The sequence below is a fragment of the Xiphophorus couchianus genome, chromosome 14 (assembly GCF_001444195.1).
Source record: "Xiphophorus couchianus chromosome 14, X_couchianus-1.0, whole genome shotgun sequence".
In the NCBI taxonomy this organism is placed as follows: domain Eukaryota; kingdom Metazoa; phylum Chordata; class Actinopteri; order Cyprinodontiformes; family Poeciliidae; genus Xiphophorus; species Xiphophorus couchianus.
The window spans coordinates 18379684-18396802 of record NC_040241.1 but is presented as its reverse complement, the minus strand read 5'-3'; the positions used below and the strand labels follow the sequence as shown (position 1 = coordinate 18396802).

Below are 17119 nucleotides of genomic sequence, written 5' to 3'. Positions count from 1 at the left end.
GATTCACTAAAATAAAGAGAAACTGGGCAAAAGGGAGAGTGCCAGTTCTTCTGGCATTCTTTTTATGCCAGAAGAACTGCTGGCATAAAAAACAAAGACCTGTCTCACATTTGCCAAAAAAAAAAAAAAAGTCATAATGATTCCCGAGACTTTCGGGAAAATATGTAGACTGAATTTTCTTAAGGGTGTGTGAACTTTTACACCTGGCATTAAATTAGAACAGCATTTCAGAAAAAGATAATACCCACCGTCAAACATGACGGTAGTTTGATGGTCTGGGGCTGCTTTGCTTGTTGAGAACCCTGACAACATGCAGTAATTGATGAAACAATGAATTCTGCAGTTTTTGACCTTATGATTAAGTGCAGTTGGTTTAAGGTCAAGACAATTGATCCGATTTGGCATCCTATCTGACAGAAAATTGAAATGGATGATGTACGCAGGAATTACAACACTGAGCCTCACAGACCGTTGCTGATTCCCTGCGACCTTGTCTCTGGACTATGCAGCAATTGTCAGGAGTATGACAGGAAGTGAGACACGGTAACAAAGTATAGCAGATCCGCTTTGGGGGAAAATACAAACTAAAAATCTATCACTAGCAGTAAAAGTAGTGTAGTGAGCCATGGTAGGAGCTAAGAAAAAATGAGTGAAACATCAATCTTGTTTGAGTAGCCACTGATGGACCGGTTTGTGTTTATGCTGGCGGGATATCTGGTACATACTGTACTCTCTCATAAATACTCAATTTCCCAAGTCCGGTGTTCCATACAGGGGCCGTCAAGTCATAGCCTGTACGTTAAGAAAAAGTCAGACCGGAGCGTGAAGAGTCGGATGCAAGCGGTGTGTCTTGGCTTTTAGGCAATGTGGCAGTAATTGAAAGTCCAGCAACAAGTCCACCTCTGAGTAGTGGTAGATATAGTAAAATAAAGCTAAGGTTCATGAATGGCCTATACCTGAAACAAGCTTTGAAACGTCACCATATATATAGTTATCAACAAATCGACCCCAAGTAGGGGTGCACCTATTTGTCTGCACCAATTTTCTTAATTTTGGGAGATCAAACGATACGTACGTGTGAACCCAATCTTATCCCCTGATCTTATCTACCTCAGCAAAGGCCTAAAAATCAACCTGTCCTCTTCTACTGTCCCGTGAGAAAGGTCTATTGACAGGCCGGCTGCATGTTTACAGTACTCACCCCGCTGTTGTCAACTCAGCAACTTTGTTGGCATATTTAGCAACATTTCATACTAAAAAAAACTTGGTATTGGCTTTTTCAAGATCAGTAATCATTGATCCCTAACCCAAAGCAATCCAAAGTCCATTAATATTAGATTGACAATTTTTCATACTAAAAAATTGGTATCTGTTTTTTAAAGATCGGTAATCTGTGATCAGCTGGAACATTGGTGCACCTCTAACCCAAAGCAATCCAAAATCCATCTCCATAGACTAACCCCCTAATCTGCCAACATGGTTTATTTATGTTGCATAAGAAATCCTTCAGTTCAAAAGTGATGAAAGTTAGTTTTCCACGAGATACTGTCACGGTCATCTGTCATATTTGAGGAAAGTGTTACTTTCCTCTCTTTCTAAAAAAGTGTCTATATTGTTGGGATGCCTTAGGGCTTGTTTCTTAGACTGCTTGTTCTTTTGAAACAGGCTCAGGCACAAGCGATAATTGCAGCAATCATGTTTTAAGCTGAAAATTAAATCAGCAGCTTGCACAGGGTTGTGTTCCGAGGTAGAAATTGTTTTTGTGTCAATAAAGTTTGTAATCAGTTCAAACAGAAGCAAAAATAAAGTGATCGTCAGTTAGATTCCTGGAGTTTTACCACAGATACTTATTCTGGTAAATTTCCAAAACACTCCGTTTCCTCAACAGGTGGAAAGTACAGAAAATCCCCTTGTGTTTGTATGCTGAGCTGTAAATATCTGGAATCAAGCGATTTATTTTGATGTTTCTATTTTTCTGCACTTTCTTGGGTTACGTGATCTTTTCAAAACAAAAGACTCAGAGGAGTTTGACGACTAAGGCAGCGTTTTATTTGGAGAACTGACGTCACTGGTGTAGCTGCCCCGAATGCTTTCGACAGCTGTGAGGGATGCGCTCTGCTCAACTGTTGTGTGAATACGTTTGTATGTGTTTATGTGTGAAAAAGAGAAGGATCATCCAGGGTAAAAGGGTTATTTTCATAAAGCCCCTATTTAGGCACGCTTGCTTAAATCTCCCTTTTCTTTGCTTTCGCACATACAAGCACGCTGTTCACAGCTCCTGATTCTGGCAGCGGCCACAGTCGGCCTGCTTTCATTAGTGTCTGTCTAGACGAGATTTATTACCAACTGCTCCTTCCTGTCCTCTCCACTTCCCCGTTTTCTGTCGTTTTGTCTCATTTCTGGCGATTTTCAGACGCTCTCCAGCCGTGCGTCGCAGGGCTTGACTCAGCCTCGTCTGTCACCCTCCCCCTCTTCACGTGGGTGTCATTTTTCTTTTTCTTTTTTCCTGCCTGTCCCCGACAAGGAAGTCTGACTGTCTGCCTTGTCTGTCACTTCATACAGCCGTCAGCTTCTCTCGTGTTCATGCGTGGGAGTCGGTGTGGGTGTTTTGGTTTTGCGAACTAGGCTCGGTTTTGACCATGACCTTTTGGCGAAGCCATGTGGCAGAAGTTCACCGAGCCAAACATCCTCAACCACAGCCAGCGCTGCTCTCCTCCGCGCTGTCTGTTCCTCTGCCAGCTCTGGCCGCCCAAATGCACGCATGTTTACAGGCAAGCTAGACGGAAAGCAGACTGTCGGCCTCTCTCGTGCATGCACTCAAAAATAACATGGCCAACACCCAATTTAAAGCCAAATTCAAAGGGGCAGATCAGTTTTAAAGCATCTGAGCAACCAGTTCCTTTTGTCATCCAATAGCAATCCTACAAATGTGTGCATTTACCTGAGTCTAAATCTCTTGCACACCTTCAGGATATGGTGTGATGGCATTCCAAGAGATTACACGTTTGCAAAACAAGTCCTCGCTCTTGATTAGCTCCCTAATGCCTGAAGCAACTCCTTCATATTTGCCTGAAAGCTGGTGAGCTCGGTGCATCTGAAGCACTTGGAAAAACAAACAAGTAGAGACGCAGAGGAGTAGATGGTGAATGCATTGGGGCTTATAAGAAGAAACCTCTGTGATCTATTACCACCTCACAGCAACTCAGTGTAAGTATGAAGCCTGTTGCCCCAACTTGAAGAGCCTTGCTGAATCAGCAGTGACTCAGGACTAGAGCAGCTCAAACATGGCAAACTTCCTCACGCCATGCAAGCTCACACATGCTTAACAATGCATGTCAATGTAGGGTGTTCATTTTATCGCTACAGCAAGGTATTATAAACATTAGTGGTGAAAGAGATGTGGTTGGGCACAGTGTTTGCTTATGCCACGTGCACAGTGCTATTGAAACCAATTTTAGAGAAGAACAATGATTGAAAAATGCAGAAATAATTACGTTTATTAAGGCAAAAATCTATATAAACCAGTCACTCTGTCGGAAAATAAAAGGCTCTCATTCTAGCTCATGAATTAAATGTGATTAACACATCAAGAATGGATAAATCAAGAAATCACCTGCATCACAAAATGAAGTAGGCTACACACAGCACATTGTTCCCTCACCTCAAGAATTTCAAGAACAGATAAAAAATACAAAATTGTTTACATCTATTATTTTGGAAATGGTTGCAAAGCCATTTCTAAGCCTCTTTCAATTCTTTGAAAATCTGGGAACCATTAGCCTCGAATTTAAAAAACATGGAACAGTGTGAATCTACCTAGGAGTGTGTGGCCAAAAATTACTCCAAGAGGCCTTCAATGACTCATTTGGGAGGCCACAGAAGAACCCAGAATATGTAAAGCCCTTCATACAATCCCAGGGCAATAACTACTCATATCCTGTTCCCAAAATATCTTGCTGATCCTCAAGACCTCTAAGTAAATATTTAGTGGACTAATGAGACAAAAGTAGAACTTTATGGCAAAAATCTAAGAACTTTTGGGGAGGAAAAAGAACAACATACCACCAAACATGGTGGTGGCAAAGTAATGGTTTGGTCATCACTTCATAACCATAAATGCAAGCCCACCTGAATTATGCAACGGGACAATAAGCTAAAGCAAACCAGTGGGTTTGGCTTTGAATCACTCTAAGGAACCAAAATGAAGTGGCCTAGACAAAGTCTGAATCTAGTAGTAGTTGTGATGCAGTGGCGTGACTTTAAACAGGATATCCATGTTTGAAAACTAACTTCATAAAAACAACCCTGCAAAGAAAAGTGGAACAAATACTGTCCCACAGCAATCTAAAATATTTCTTGCCAAGTATCACAGACACATTGAAAGTTGTTGCCACAGAGGGCAGCAAAACTGGTTTTAAAGGTCTGTGTATGCTTTCAAGGTAAGACATCTAGGGGTGTAGCGTTGAGATAAGTTGTTTCTGTCACAAAAGTACTTCGGCGCGTTTTCTTAGGATGATGGTTTACCAAGTGACCTGAAAGATTGTTTTCTTAAGGTGGATTTTCACCAGTCAACAGGTTCTGAAGCGTCTATGTTTCAAAAACGACTTTGACCCAGCTTTCAAAGGGTTTCTTGCCATATATGTTTAATGTATGAAAGGAAGTTGAGGCCCCTAACCCACTAAAGGACGTAGTGATAGGAAAGGCTAAACTGGGTTTGCAGGTTGATGTTGTGAGGTGATGGTGGTCAGATTGCCTCTTGACACACATTTTGTCTGAACTGTTGCCATTTCCTTCCAACCTACTTTCCTTTTGTACCCATTAGCAAGCCGGTTTTCAAGTATGTGCTCATTTTTCTTGGTATTGTTTTTATGAATTGTAAAGATGTGTCTCAGCTCTAGGAACTCTTCTGTGTCAAAAAAGCCTCTTTGATTTCTTTTTCATAAATGGCAAGAAGTAGAGTGAGGGGCTGTACTAATTTGATTGTATTCTGGAGTATTAACACTAGATGTCTCTAATACCTGCAAAGCCCTCCTTTAAATAATAAAATCAACATTTGTTCCTTTGTCGTCTTTGCTTAGCTAAGATTGGGGTTGCAGTGTGAAAGGTCTCTGTGTTAATCTGTTAAAAAAAGTAATTAAAGTTTGACTGAATTTGAGATCTAGATCAGTTTGACTTTGGATTTTTGTCATAATCTTCTGTCTACTTTAAAAATCAAACCACTGTTTATTGTTTTGGCATCGGATCAGACATACAGATTTTGAGCTAACCATATTCCTGTATTGTTTTGATCTTTTTATCTATTTTTACACAATGTTCAATTTTAGGTTGGATGTCAACTAAATACAACTCTTTGTCTGCATTTAGGAAATCTCGTTTGCTTTCACACTCTTTTATCTTTTTGAAGCCGCTTTCTCCGTCTGAGTCTCGGCTTTTTCACTCCGACTTTGTCTCTGCCGGCTCTTTGTTGCTCCACCCTTCTACCTCCCTTTTTGTGCTGGTTAATGTCAAAGGGAGATGCTCCCACTGGTTAACCTTTACAGACCAAAGATAAACACCACTTTCTGTATCTTGCTATCGCTCACTCTATCTATTGGTACCTCTCATACACACACACACACACATGCACGCACGCACTCTCGCATCTAATCTTAATCTGTTGCTATTTGAATGCAACTGCATGTGATTTACAGAGGCCAATTAATGTCAAACCTGCTGACATTTACTTGATGTGTCATAAAAGAAGATATTCTACATTAGCAACAAGCAACCCTCAACACACACTCATTTGAGTTTCTTTCTTTAAGGTAGCACCCACGTTCTTTCAAAAACACCTACACACACGCACACAGCTGTGGCCCCTTCAGGGAGTTTGCTCTCTGGCCCCTGGTTCAAAGGTTCGGGATCTTAGCCACCAGGCTGCAAGCTCGGCGAAGGCTGAGCCAGCTATTTCTGCCTCTTATTGACACAACTGTCGCACACTCGGCACAAGCTGTTCTGTTCTCCGCTTCAATAGGAAAGCATATGGAGGCCGTCGCTGCGTGGGCGTGTTTTTTTGTGCAGCCCTGCAGGTAGAACATGAGAAGAAGTGGAAGAAAGACAGGAAAGGTAGAGTAGTGTAAAGTTGCCCTGTGGGTTTGCTTGGCACGCAAAGGCGTCAGAAATGACCTGGAGCTTTGGAAGAAAACTGGCGGTTTGTTTGCATTCAGACATTAAAAATGAAAGTGATAGAAATGCATTGAGTGGAGTTAATAAAGCTTCTGCAGGTTTCACCAACTCAAATTTAAGACTTTTTAAGGCCACAATGAATTGAATTTAAGACCTGTATCACGACAAAAATGCACAAAAGAAAATTGAATGTTATTTATACGTACATACAGAAAACTAATGGGGAACAAATTGTTCTCCTTGTGAGGTTAATTACAAATATTGTTGTATTCTTACATCAGTCGAAGACATCAATTACCATTCGTTCTTTTAATCGTTTTTCCTTTTTATCATCATAGCTGCGTGGGTTGCTCTCCTTCCTCTAGTTCTTTTTCATTTCTTGTCCTCAGCTGTATTTCCCTCCATGGTAACAACTTTGTCGAAATAAAATTCTTAAGTAGGAAAGACTGGCAGTTGACCACCATACTTAAAGTCCACTAAACCTCCGACTTCAGAGTTTGTGTCGCATGAAATGCTGCTCTTAGATCAGTGTTAGTTTTCTGGTGAGCTTTAGCAACGCCAGGAGATCAAAACTGTGACATTTCTGGGATCTGTTTGTTGCTCTTGGCAGCAGCTTTGAACTTCTCACGATGCATATGACTCTATACGGTCTTTACCCCGGTACGACAAAGCTTTTTTTGCAAATACACAAAGCATCATATGGGTTGGCAACAGAAGTGAGCCAGTGGCAAAAATGAACGTCATCCAAATGGCGATAAATTTATAATAAAATACCACCTCAAGTTACAAAATACAATGAAGAGATCAACTCAAACTTTTGCCTCACCAAAAAGTCTTGAGTAAAATACTACATAGAATAGATGAGATTTTGTCGGGCATTGACAAAATTTAAGACCTTTAATTAACATATTAAAGTTAAACTTCATTTATTTAAAGGTTTTAAGTTTAGATACATGGATATGAGACTTTTTAAGGATGCGCAGGCTACTGCTTTTGGAGAAAACATTGCATCAAAATGCCATGAATATAACGATCCATTGTTTTTGATAAATGCAATGATCGGGTTGATGGCCAATACTAATCTTTCTGATCATTTTTAGATTAGAGTAGCGTTCATTCAGAACTGGGTTTTTTCAGAATCCGGGATATAATGTTTATGGACCAATTTTACTTGAAAACATGAGCAGTAAGAGTCCATTTGTATGAAATATGTGTGTTTGTAGTCTTGTTTGCCTTAATGCTTTGGCACATTGCAGGTGCTGCGTGTGTGTGTTCTCAGGGTGTGTGTGGAGGTGTGTTCTGGGGGTGGGGCGTTACGCCAGTGTGCCACCTGTTCTCGGGCCTGCAGCCCAGCACTGACACGGTGACTCACTGACCGGACGGCACACATACAGATGGCCACAGCGCTGGGCCATCTGTATGGCTGACACACCAACACACGCTGTGGTTTCACGAGCCAAAACCGACGACATACCAACAGCGCCATGACCACATCGAGTCACGCACACATACAGATACAAACCATATGGCAAAGAATAAACTCTCGCACAGAACAACAACCGGACTTCTTCTTCACACTGCTGCCGCAGCTTTCTGGCGTCATATGTACTATAACTTGGCATTTGCGGTTTATCACACCTCACCTGTGTTCTTTTTTGTTTTGGTTTCAGGAGGTTGGAGGGTGTCATGGTGGCCCAAAGGTCCTGAGAGTAGAAAAGCAAGGACTTAACCTACAATCACTTGGTAAGACTCTTTAAGAGGACTTGAAGCTGTGTTAGTTTTGTGCATACATCCACCATTTGGTAAGCCACACTAGTGTTGTATCAGGATGTAATAAAGAAGATCTTATTCTTATCAGGTTCTAAAAAGATTTAAATCTAACCTAACAAGAACAAAAACACTTCTGCTTTAGCAGAAAACAACAGCAAATACACAGAAACACTTTCTGTCAAGCACAGCAGTGGAGGTATGATCATTTGGGCTCCAATCCAGCTTTTTTACCACACAAGACCGAAATGACCGCTGAACGTAGATCCAAACTACATCAACAAGACAATGATCCCGAACACACAGTTTGACAACAAGAGAAGAATCAATGTCAAAGTCCAGACACCAACTTTATTGAAATGTCTTTAAACTTGAATGAACTGAACCAATGGTGTAAAGGGGAGTGGTTGTGATTATTTGTTGGATGTTTATAAAGTCTGGTCAGTCTAATGGTGTTCAAAAGGCAGAAACAGCTGGCTAATGTTATCTGCTAATTGTCCTCTTTAATTATTCCAAACACAGCTCTACTTTCCTGTCCACCTTACTGATCAAGGTTTTCTCGAGTTTAGACCTGTTGTGTGGTGAAAAATCAGTGTGTAGATAAGAGAGGTAAAACCGGGTGAGAAGTGTGAAAATGAGTAAGAGAATAGTAGGAGTAAAAACAGCACATTAGTCACACATAGTCATTAGCTGAGAAGGTGGTGGGCTGTAGAATCACAAGGCGTTAGCAGATTGCTATCTTTGCAGTCTCATTCATGCACAAAACAAACTCTTCTGCTAGTCTGAACTGTCCTGGCAGAGAAATGTGCTTGAAAAGCATCTGAGTCAGGCATTAAACATCCCATGTCTTTGAACTTCAAAGCTTTCACTGGAGGGAAGAAGGTGAATGATTTGCTTCATCATTCAGAGGTTTGCAGCGTCCGAGCAAAACGGCATGATGACTCTGAGAAAATACTGTCATCTCCTCTTTTTTTCTTTATAATTACCTACTTAGGTGCTAGTTTTAGTGTACATTTAAAGGCTGACACAAAAGTAAGGGCAATATGGTTGAGATTTTATGCAAAGGATGTCTTAATATTAAAGGACATATTAATTACTGTGGACTGTGGATTAGGGGATTTTTCTTTGGAAAGTGACTCCAAATTATTTTTCCATTGAGCGTATCTAAAATACTCAAAAGAAAATGCAGCTTTGGAAGCTAAAATACTTGAGATGCTATTGGCTAGAACAGTGGTTCTCAAACTTTTTTCAGTGATGTACCCCCTTAAAAATATATTTTTAGTCAAGTACCCCCTGACACGGGCAAAACATTTTTGGAATAAAAAAGAGGTACAGTGCTGTAAAATCACTGTCTGATTTATTAAAGCCAAACAACTTATATCAGTGAACCTGACAAATACATCCATATTGCAAACATTGCATGGTTAAACAAAAAAGAAAAACAGAAGACGGTGACCACCAGGAAGGTATAAAACCAGTCAAACGGTTTTATTTTAAAGGATATTGAAACTAAATACTGAATATAAAATTCAGTGCATGAACACACATTTATATTTTATCGAACTTTTTATAAACTAATTTTTCCCAAGACTTATTATGAGGAGCCTACTGATTTTTTAAAGATATTTTGAAAAGCTTCACGTACCCCCTGCAGTACCTCCACGTACCCCCAGGGGTACGCGTACCCCCATTTGAGAACCACTGGGCTAGAGTTTGCAAAGCAGCCAATCCAGGAGCGCCATTAATTATTTTTGCCGCTGATTGGATGTGCCATTTTAAATATAGGTAAGGAAGAAGGTATAGCTTCTGTGATAGTGTGAAGCTTCCACTCTGTTATTAATGCATAATCAGGTATATTTGGAGGCCTGAAGTATTTGAGGATTTCAGCTATTCGTGGGCAGCTGTGATTCATCAAAATATTCAACCACCAAGAGAAATAAACTGAGGTTTATTTTGGTTTCAGAAATAACGAATCATGATCTGTAATAATTCATTGGCGGATAGCATCTTGGTCTTTCCATTCCTGACCCTAACAATTTACAACACACCATGATCACTCAGTGATCAACTCAGTGCGTTGATCAACTCAACGCACTGAGTTGATCAGTGATTTAAAAACATAAAACATTTTAGATTAATATTATATTTAAAGCATTTTTTACCTCCCTTCTTTGTCCGTAGTGGTGTAGTTGACATACTGCTATGAGTAACCAGAGTCCATTTCTCCAGATCATTCTTGAGATATTTGAAAGATGATGATGTTATCCCTTTTAAAGTGTAACAGTTGACAATCCGATTGCTTTTCTGCAAGTGACAAACCAGATTCAGGCATCATATCACGATTTATATGACTAACGAACAGCAACACAATCTGCAAGTTTTTTATAGAGCGGAGTTTGGGACCTCAGAAATGTGGAGACATAGTTTTACACGCTAAAGCAGTAACCTGCTGCACCACAACAATTTTTTGTGCTCCTACTTTTTCCAACGAGAGTCATAAATTAGTCGGTCAGCATAAGCAGTAATGCATTCCTTTTCAGAGCTCTGCACACTCGTTACTTTTCTGACTGTCTTGCATAACTTTAGGAAAAGTGAGTGTATTAAGCAGGACTGCTGTGCTTTTAGCTTATCGTAGCGCTGCAGTCAGGATTAGCTGCAGCTCGGCTCCCTGTTGGTGCCTCTCTCCCTGAACGAGGGCTTTAATTATCAGAGCCGCTGCGCTGCAGTCAGGCAGCTACATGTGGGTGTGCTGCAGCTCGTCTGGGTGTCTGAGCGCCTGTGCGGCTCCGTCTCCTCGCAGAGGGAGTGTGGAGGTGATTATTATCGTGTCTCTCGGTCTCTCGGTGTACCCAGGATCTGACTCACATTATGCCACATGCACACACAAATATAATCCTACATATCGGAGGCCGAGAAGTACCATCTGTACCAGAAAGATCTCCTATGTCTGCAAGCACACAGAGATCCTCCCAGCCCTGTGAAGCTCTAGCATTCCTTCTTGCGCTGCTGTCTGGACCTCATCAGTGTTCGGTTTATTTTTTAAGCATGTGTGGATGGAATGAAGGGAATTTTTTAGGGCTTGTACCCATGAGAGAGCAGCTCTGTGCTGTATATTTGGAGTGTGAGAACTGGGTTGTCCTGGTCTCTGATCTCTGTAATTACAGTCCTTCCCTCTTCACACACACAAACATCTGCCTGGTCTCTTTATTCATATGAATGCAGGGCTGTTAGCCTCCCACTAGAGCTCAAAGGGCTTAAACACTTCACTTTCCGTCCTTATTGTCTCTTCCTGTAACATACAGATATATATTTAGGACCCCCAGACAGACTGCAATGCCGTGGCTTCCCTTGTTGTGGGACAGGAAGGATGAGAATTTTATTTCTCAAGACTGTTATTATATACAAATATGGTACGTTAATGAAGGAAACAGCTGGAGGAAGCTGAGTGTGTATGTGTGTGGCACGTGAGGGTCCCACCCAGTCCCACATCAATCAGTGATCCTCTTCCTGTTCATATCAGAGAGCTAATGGTCTCTCCAGGGAACTGAGGCAAGCTGGAAAAGTCTGGAATTTGAGATTCAGGGTTTTCTAGGTCTAAATATTGCTCAAAGCAAAATAATGTGTAGAAAATATCCAAATGTCTAAAAGAGCCATCCATCCTGACAAACATTCATCTATTCATTCATCCTCCCTGAAAACCAACCCTCTGTCCTTCCATCCTTCCTTCCAGAAAATCAACCATCCATCCATCTATCCATCCACCCATTTATCCATTCATTATCCTAAAAAAACCCATCAATCCATACATCCAGAAAACCAACCGTCCATCTATCTACATTCGTCTGTCCATCCATCCATTCATCCATCCATCCGTAATGAAAAGTATTCATCCATTCATCCGCCCTAAAAACCAACCGTTCATTCATCCAGAAAATAAACCATCCATCCATTCATCGGTCTAAAAAAACCATCGATCCATATATCCAGAAAACCAAACATCCATCTATCATCCGTCTGTCCATCCATCCGGAAAACTATTTCTCCATCCATGCGCCCTGAAAACCAGCCGTCCGTCTGTCTGTCCATCCATCCATATTAAAAAACGTCCACCTATCTGTCCGTCCAACCATCCATCAGTCTTGAAAACCCTCCCTCCATCCACTACGACATTGTTCTCCATCCTCCCTCGTTACATATCTATCTGCCTTCTTGTGTCTAGTTATTGAGACAAGAAAGCATTTAAGCTGAGCTTTGAAATGGTCTAAACAAGATTAGCAAACTGAAATGTCAGTCTTCTCCTGACAAACTTATAGCGTCCCTGTTTCTCAGTACACTTTTTACACTGCAAACACACTGAGCAAAGTCACATACCAGAAATGCTTCATCAGCACTCTTCATGAAAGATATGAAGCAATAATCTCATGACCTGCATAATAAAGAAACTGGTTGCTTACAACCAACAGCATGACGTGTTGGACGTGACTGCTTCAGACCAGTGGATGAAAAGAACAAACCGTGGATGAATGTATAAAACAGGAGGCTGCAGATAACATCGCCTAGAAACATAATGAACTAGTTTACAGCTCTACGGTGGATAATTACGGCAGGGAACAATTCATGCCATAATTGCTTCCAGATGAGGCGATAAAATATCCTCGCAGCTGACTTATAATATACATACCAATCATTATAACATTATGGTTGCAGCTGGATGCATTTATTATACATCTGGAACTTTATAACCCAATTTTCATAAACCGCATATTGCCATATAGCTCTAACACAGGCCTTTTTTCTTCTCTTTTAATTTTAGAAATATACGCAGCTGCTGTTTTATTCACCCTCGCTCTAATCCTCTGTTTAGACTGTCTCTCCCAAAGATGACTGCACTGAGAGGCTCACCACTAGATCCATCTTGGTAGAACATACAGTACAAACCATGTAGATTTTTCGTCTGTCAGGCACACAGAAAGAAGCCAAGTCATCTGAACATGAACTTTGAGAGGCTGTGGATTTGATTGCATCACTGCCTTGTGTTGAGCCAGAGATGTTTCATAACACATTGCTTATTTATTGTTTGCTTGTTGTGTTTTAGCCCAGTTCTGGTCATAACTAAACTCTGTGTGTGTGTGTCTGTACTCTACCCTGAAGTCATCGCCTCAGCATCATCCATGACACACTTCCACCATTCCTGTGGAGACTAATTTTGCCTACTGTTCTCCTGCTGGCTTGCTAAATATAACCTCTACAAGAGTGCGTGTTTGGGTGTGTGACACGTTCTGACGGTCGGACCACTGTGCTGCATTGGCAATATCACAGAGTACTGGATGGTTTCTGTGACGTGGAAAAGCTGGAACCAATGTTTCCAGTCCCAGAAAGCGAGAGACTCTGTTTTTATTAAATGCGTGTTTATGCGTTACATGGTGGACAATTTTTATTCTTCTGTCCATATCACTATGTTGTCATCTATATGTGATTTGGCTGTTTATAAACTAAATGTATTTGCTGTGTAGGATCTATATGAAACCATCATACCAATGTGAGGTTTCAATTATTGACAGCCAATTCAAAAAGAGGATGTAAACTAATGTTTAGAAGGAATTATAACAGAAAGTTGATTAAAATAATCTTAGCTCATTGTACTGTAGGATATATTTGACAAATAAAATTTTATTAAGAATTTAAAACAATAGATATTCTATATTCATTGCTGCCTGGTTAAAGACTGCAGTAAATTATGTTTAGTTTCAGTTAATAGTTTAATTTCTGAAGAACAAGCGGAACAATACTAAACTAAGGTTTCAGCTGCTGAAACATGAGTGCTGAAATTGATGAGCTATATTATTATTATTAAATCAGCTTTGCTATGTGTAGTACCAAAATCACAAACTGCCACAAAATGCAATGAAAATTTTTTTTTGTTTAGTTGGTGATGAATAACAATAACAATAGTAGTAATTTCTGATGACTCACAGAAGTGGCTTAACTGCAGCATCCTGACTTGTCCTGACATCCAGTTTGTTGCAACAGTTTTGTGATGTTGGCTGAAATGTGTTCAGAGTCAGTTTATCAAATAAGATATGTTTAATAATCCTTTTTTTGAAAAAGAAAAAAAAACTAATGTTCAGACTCCTGAACGTGTAAATAATTCTTCAGTGTTGTAAAATATTTAGTGAGCACATGAAAGTCAATATTAATAAATACGTAACAAAAAAAATTGAAGTTCAAAGATAATCTTATTGATTATTAACCGTGGTGGACACACTTCCGCTAATCAGCCTATATGCTAATTGCTGAGCCAAGTTTGGTTTTTTTTGCTAACTTTGGAAACACATGTCCTAAATTAATGTAAATTTGCAATAACTTGGTTCTTTTGAGGGCAAATATCTCAATAACATAACCTGTGTTGTTGCACACTTTATGTTATTGACAGATGGTGGCTAAGCTAACATTAAAACAGTATTCAGTAGAAGCTCATGCTAAAGCAACTATGTTGATAGCGGATCAGCTAGAGGCATTCCTGGTGAGGTGATGGATGGATGGACGATTGGTTGGTTGGTTGGTTGGTTGGTTGGTTGGTTGGTTGGTTGTTTTTTAAGTACCAGCATAATATAACTGAGTTTGGCTTAACTTTGATTCAGTCCTTAACTTTATGGTTAATGACTGAAAAGTAAGAAAATAGCAAAAGCTACATCTAAAAATCTGCTGCTGATATATGGGTATAGAGAGCACATCAAATATTTAGACATCTAGTGGAGTACATGCCTTGATGTATGTGGGCTGTCTGAGCAGCTAAAGGAGGAATCAACACCCTATTAGGCAGTTGGTCATAATGTTATGCCTTATTTATCGACGTTACCTCAAACATGGACTAAGTGAGCTGAACAAATAATAGTGTCAATAGCAGTAGTATTCCTTATGCTATCAATAGATTTTTTTTTTCCCAGTGGTCTATTAATAGTAGACTACATAGACTCGTGCTGTCACGGTCTTCCTGGTCCAAAAATAGACCGAATCGAGGCGCGGAAACGCAGAACTGGGCTCTCCTGGAGTCCGTCGCTCGGTCACGACTCGGGTGTGGAAGCGTGGAGGTGATTAAAGCTTGTGGAGGACGAGGCGGAAGAGCAGCTCCGGTACCATCGGCTGCGGGGCTCCGTGACAGCTCGCGCTCTCAGGGAATTCCGGTGGCCACGCGCGATGACGTGTGAGCGTTTCTCTTTAAAGCAACGCTGCGTGCGTGTGGTGGGGGGACAGAGCAGGGCTGAGAGAGGAGAGAAGCTCGACGACAGCCGCTAAACAGAGACCGAACGGACTATAATTTAAAATAAAAAGGGAAAATAAAGCGTGGAAGCGGCTTTCTGGAACAGTTTGGCCGCCCTGTGGTTCCTGTTTCTGGGTTGTTTGGAGGAGGAAGCCGCTGATATAAGAGGATTATAGCGCAGAGCTCTCTTCCAGCCGGCTGCTGACTCGGAGCTGCTCCAACTTGGGATACCACACAGAGGACTGCGGATATTTAACTCAGTCAGTTTTATTCTCGGAGTGATTATTTTAAACACGGACAGACACGGTGAGTACTCAAAACACTGAAACAGTGTTGTTTCTTTTTTTTTTTTTTGTTGTCATAAGTAAATAAATAAACACATGATTTGTAATTAGTGAGTATAACGTATTGCAATTAATAAGGTGGGGGAATTTGGCTGTTTCTGAGTCATCCTGGTTCTGTTTGATCCCACATTCACATCCACGGTGAAGTCACATTTACCGGACTTGACTGATCTTTGCAGTTGCATCTGAATACTTTCTCTCCCAGAAGCGATGTCTTGTTTTCTTTCTGCAACAGCTGAAGAGTTTTCAGGAGTGTTTCTTCGTCAGTCGGTTGTCACGTCTATGTATGAATGAAAATATCTAAATTCCCATGTTATTGTGAAACAAACTGGCACTATGTGTGTCACTAGAGGACACGGGGATGAGGAAAACTGCATGTGTAAGGAGATCTCACGGCATTGTGTGTGTGTTTGTGTGTGTGTGAGTGAGCTGGAGTGGGGGGTGGGCAGGATCACCGAGGTCGCCAGCCGTATAAAGTGAATGGATTGCTGCGACCCCCATCAACCCCCTCAGTCAATCCTTACGCACACAAAGAGCCTGACTGAAAGAAAACGATTTGCATCACCTTACTCTTTTTCTTTAAGAGAGGGGGGAGGGTTGATGTTTTGGTGCTGTCCATTAGGTTCCAGGGTTTGTCTGACCACTTCTTATGTTTTGGTTAACGTGATTTGCTGCTTAGTTATCAGATTTCATGCCTCCAAAAATGACTCTAAAGCGCTTATTTATTTATTTAATTTATTTATTTAATAAATCTAATGGATTAAGTAGTAAGGCTCATGCGTCTCACATAAGTATCCAAAACATTACGCACAGATCTCCTTAGAAGAACAGTAAACAAACGTCTATTCGTGGATATTTTATTGATCCCAAAGGGGGTTTAAATATTACAGTTTCTCGTATTAATTCAAGTCTTCCAAGTTTCTATCTACTTATACTTTGCTTTAAAACTCCTCGTTGTTACTTTTTTCCTCTAATATCTAATGTGGATTGTTTTTTTGTCTTTCTTCTCTAGTGCGTAATTGTCCAAAAATTACGCGTGGACAGACTACGTAAAGTAATTTTCTGTCCGGTTTAGGAGTAAACTGAGTACTCAACCGGGCTTATAAGCCATTTTATTGCCTGTTATAAAAGACCAGAGGTCAGAAATCAGCGAAGTGTGCCAGCATGGGGTCTTTGATGGCTCACTTCCTATCACTCGGATCGATTGGCGTGGAAAACAGCAGCGGGGTTTTGTCTCCTTTTGAAGTCTGAGGCTGTAAAGAGTCATCCACTCACACACGCATGCACACACTTTGTGCCTCGGCTCCACTCCGCCCCCACTTGTCCCGTGATCTCAACAGGAGCGTGTATGAATGAACAATCGCCGCCCATTTTACTACGAGCAGTGACGAGGACGGAGGAAAATTAAAGTGACAGAACGACAAAAAGGGGGGGTGCTGTGTACAAAAAAAGTGAGTCAGATAAGTTGAGTAAGCAGGAGAGATGTGTGGCGGAATTGTTTCCTCCTTTAATTTTCATTTAAATGGTTTTTCAGTTAATGCTACCATTTTGTGCTTAATTTCTAATTTGATTTGTACATTTT

The 17119-nt window shown here is 40.7% G+C and overlaps 1 protein-coding gene across 8 annotated transcripts in view; it reads left to right on the top strand.

The window, feature by feature from the left end:
- Positions 1 to 17119, top strand: part of kdm6ba (lysine (K)-specific demethylase 6B, a) — a 108712-nt gene that overhangs the window by 68362 nt on the left and 23231 nt on the right. For 5 of the 8 annotated variants that reach the window (XM_028038267.1, XM_028038266.1, XM_028038270.1 and 2 more), the window contains one exon: positions 7836 to 7908. The gene's annotated coding sequence lies outside the window, so the exon portion shown is untranslated. Of the gene's footprint in view, positions 1 to 7835; positions 7909 to 15072; positions 15500 to 17119 lie in introns of those variants that run through there. The other 3 variants (XM_028038271.1, XM_028038274.1, XM_028038273.1) reach the window with 1 other exon arrangement.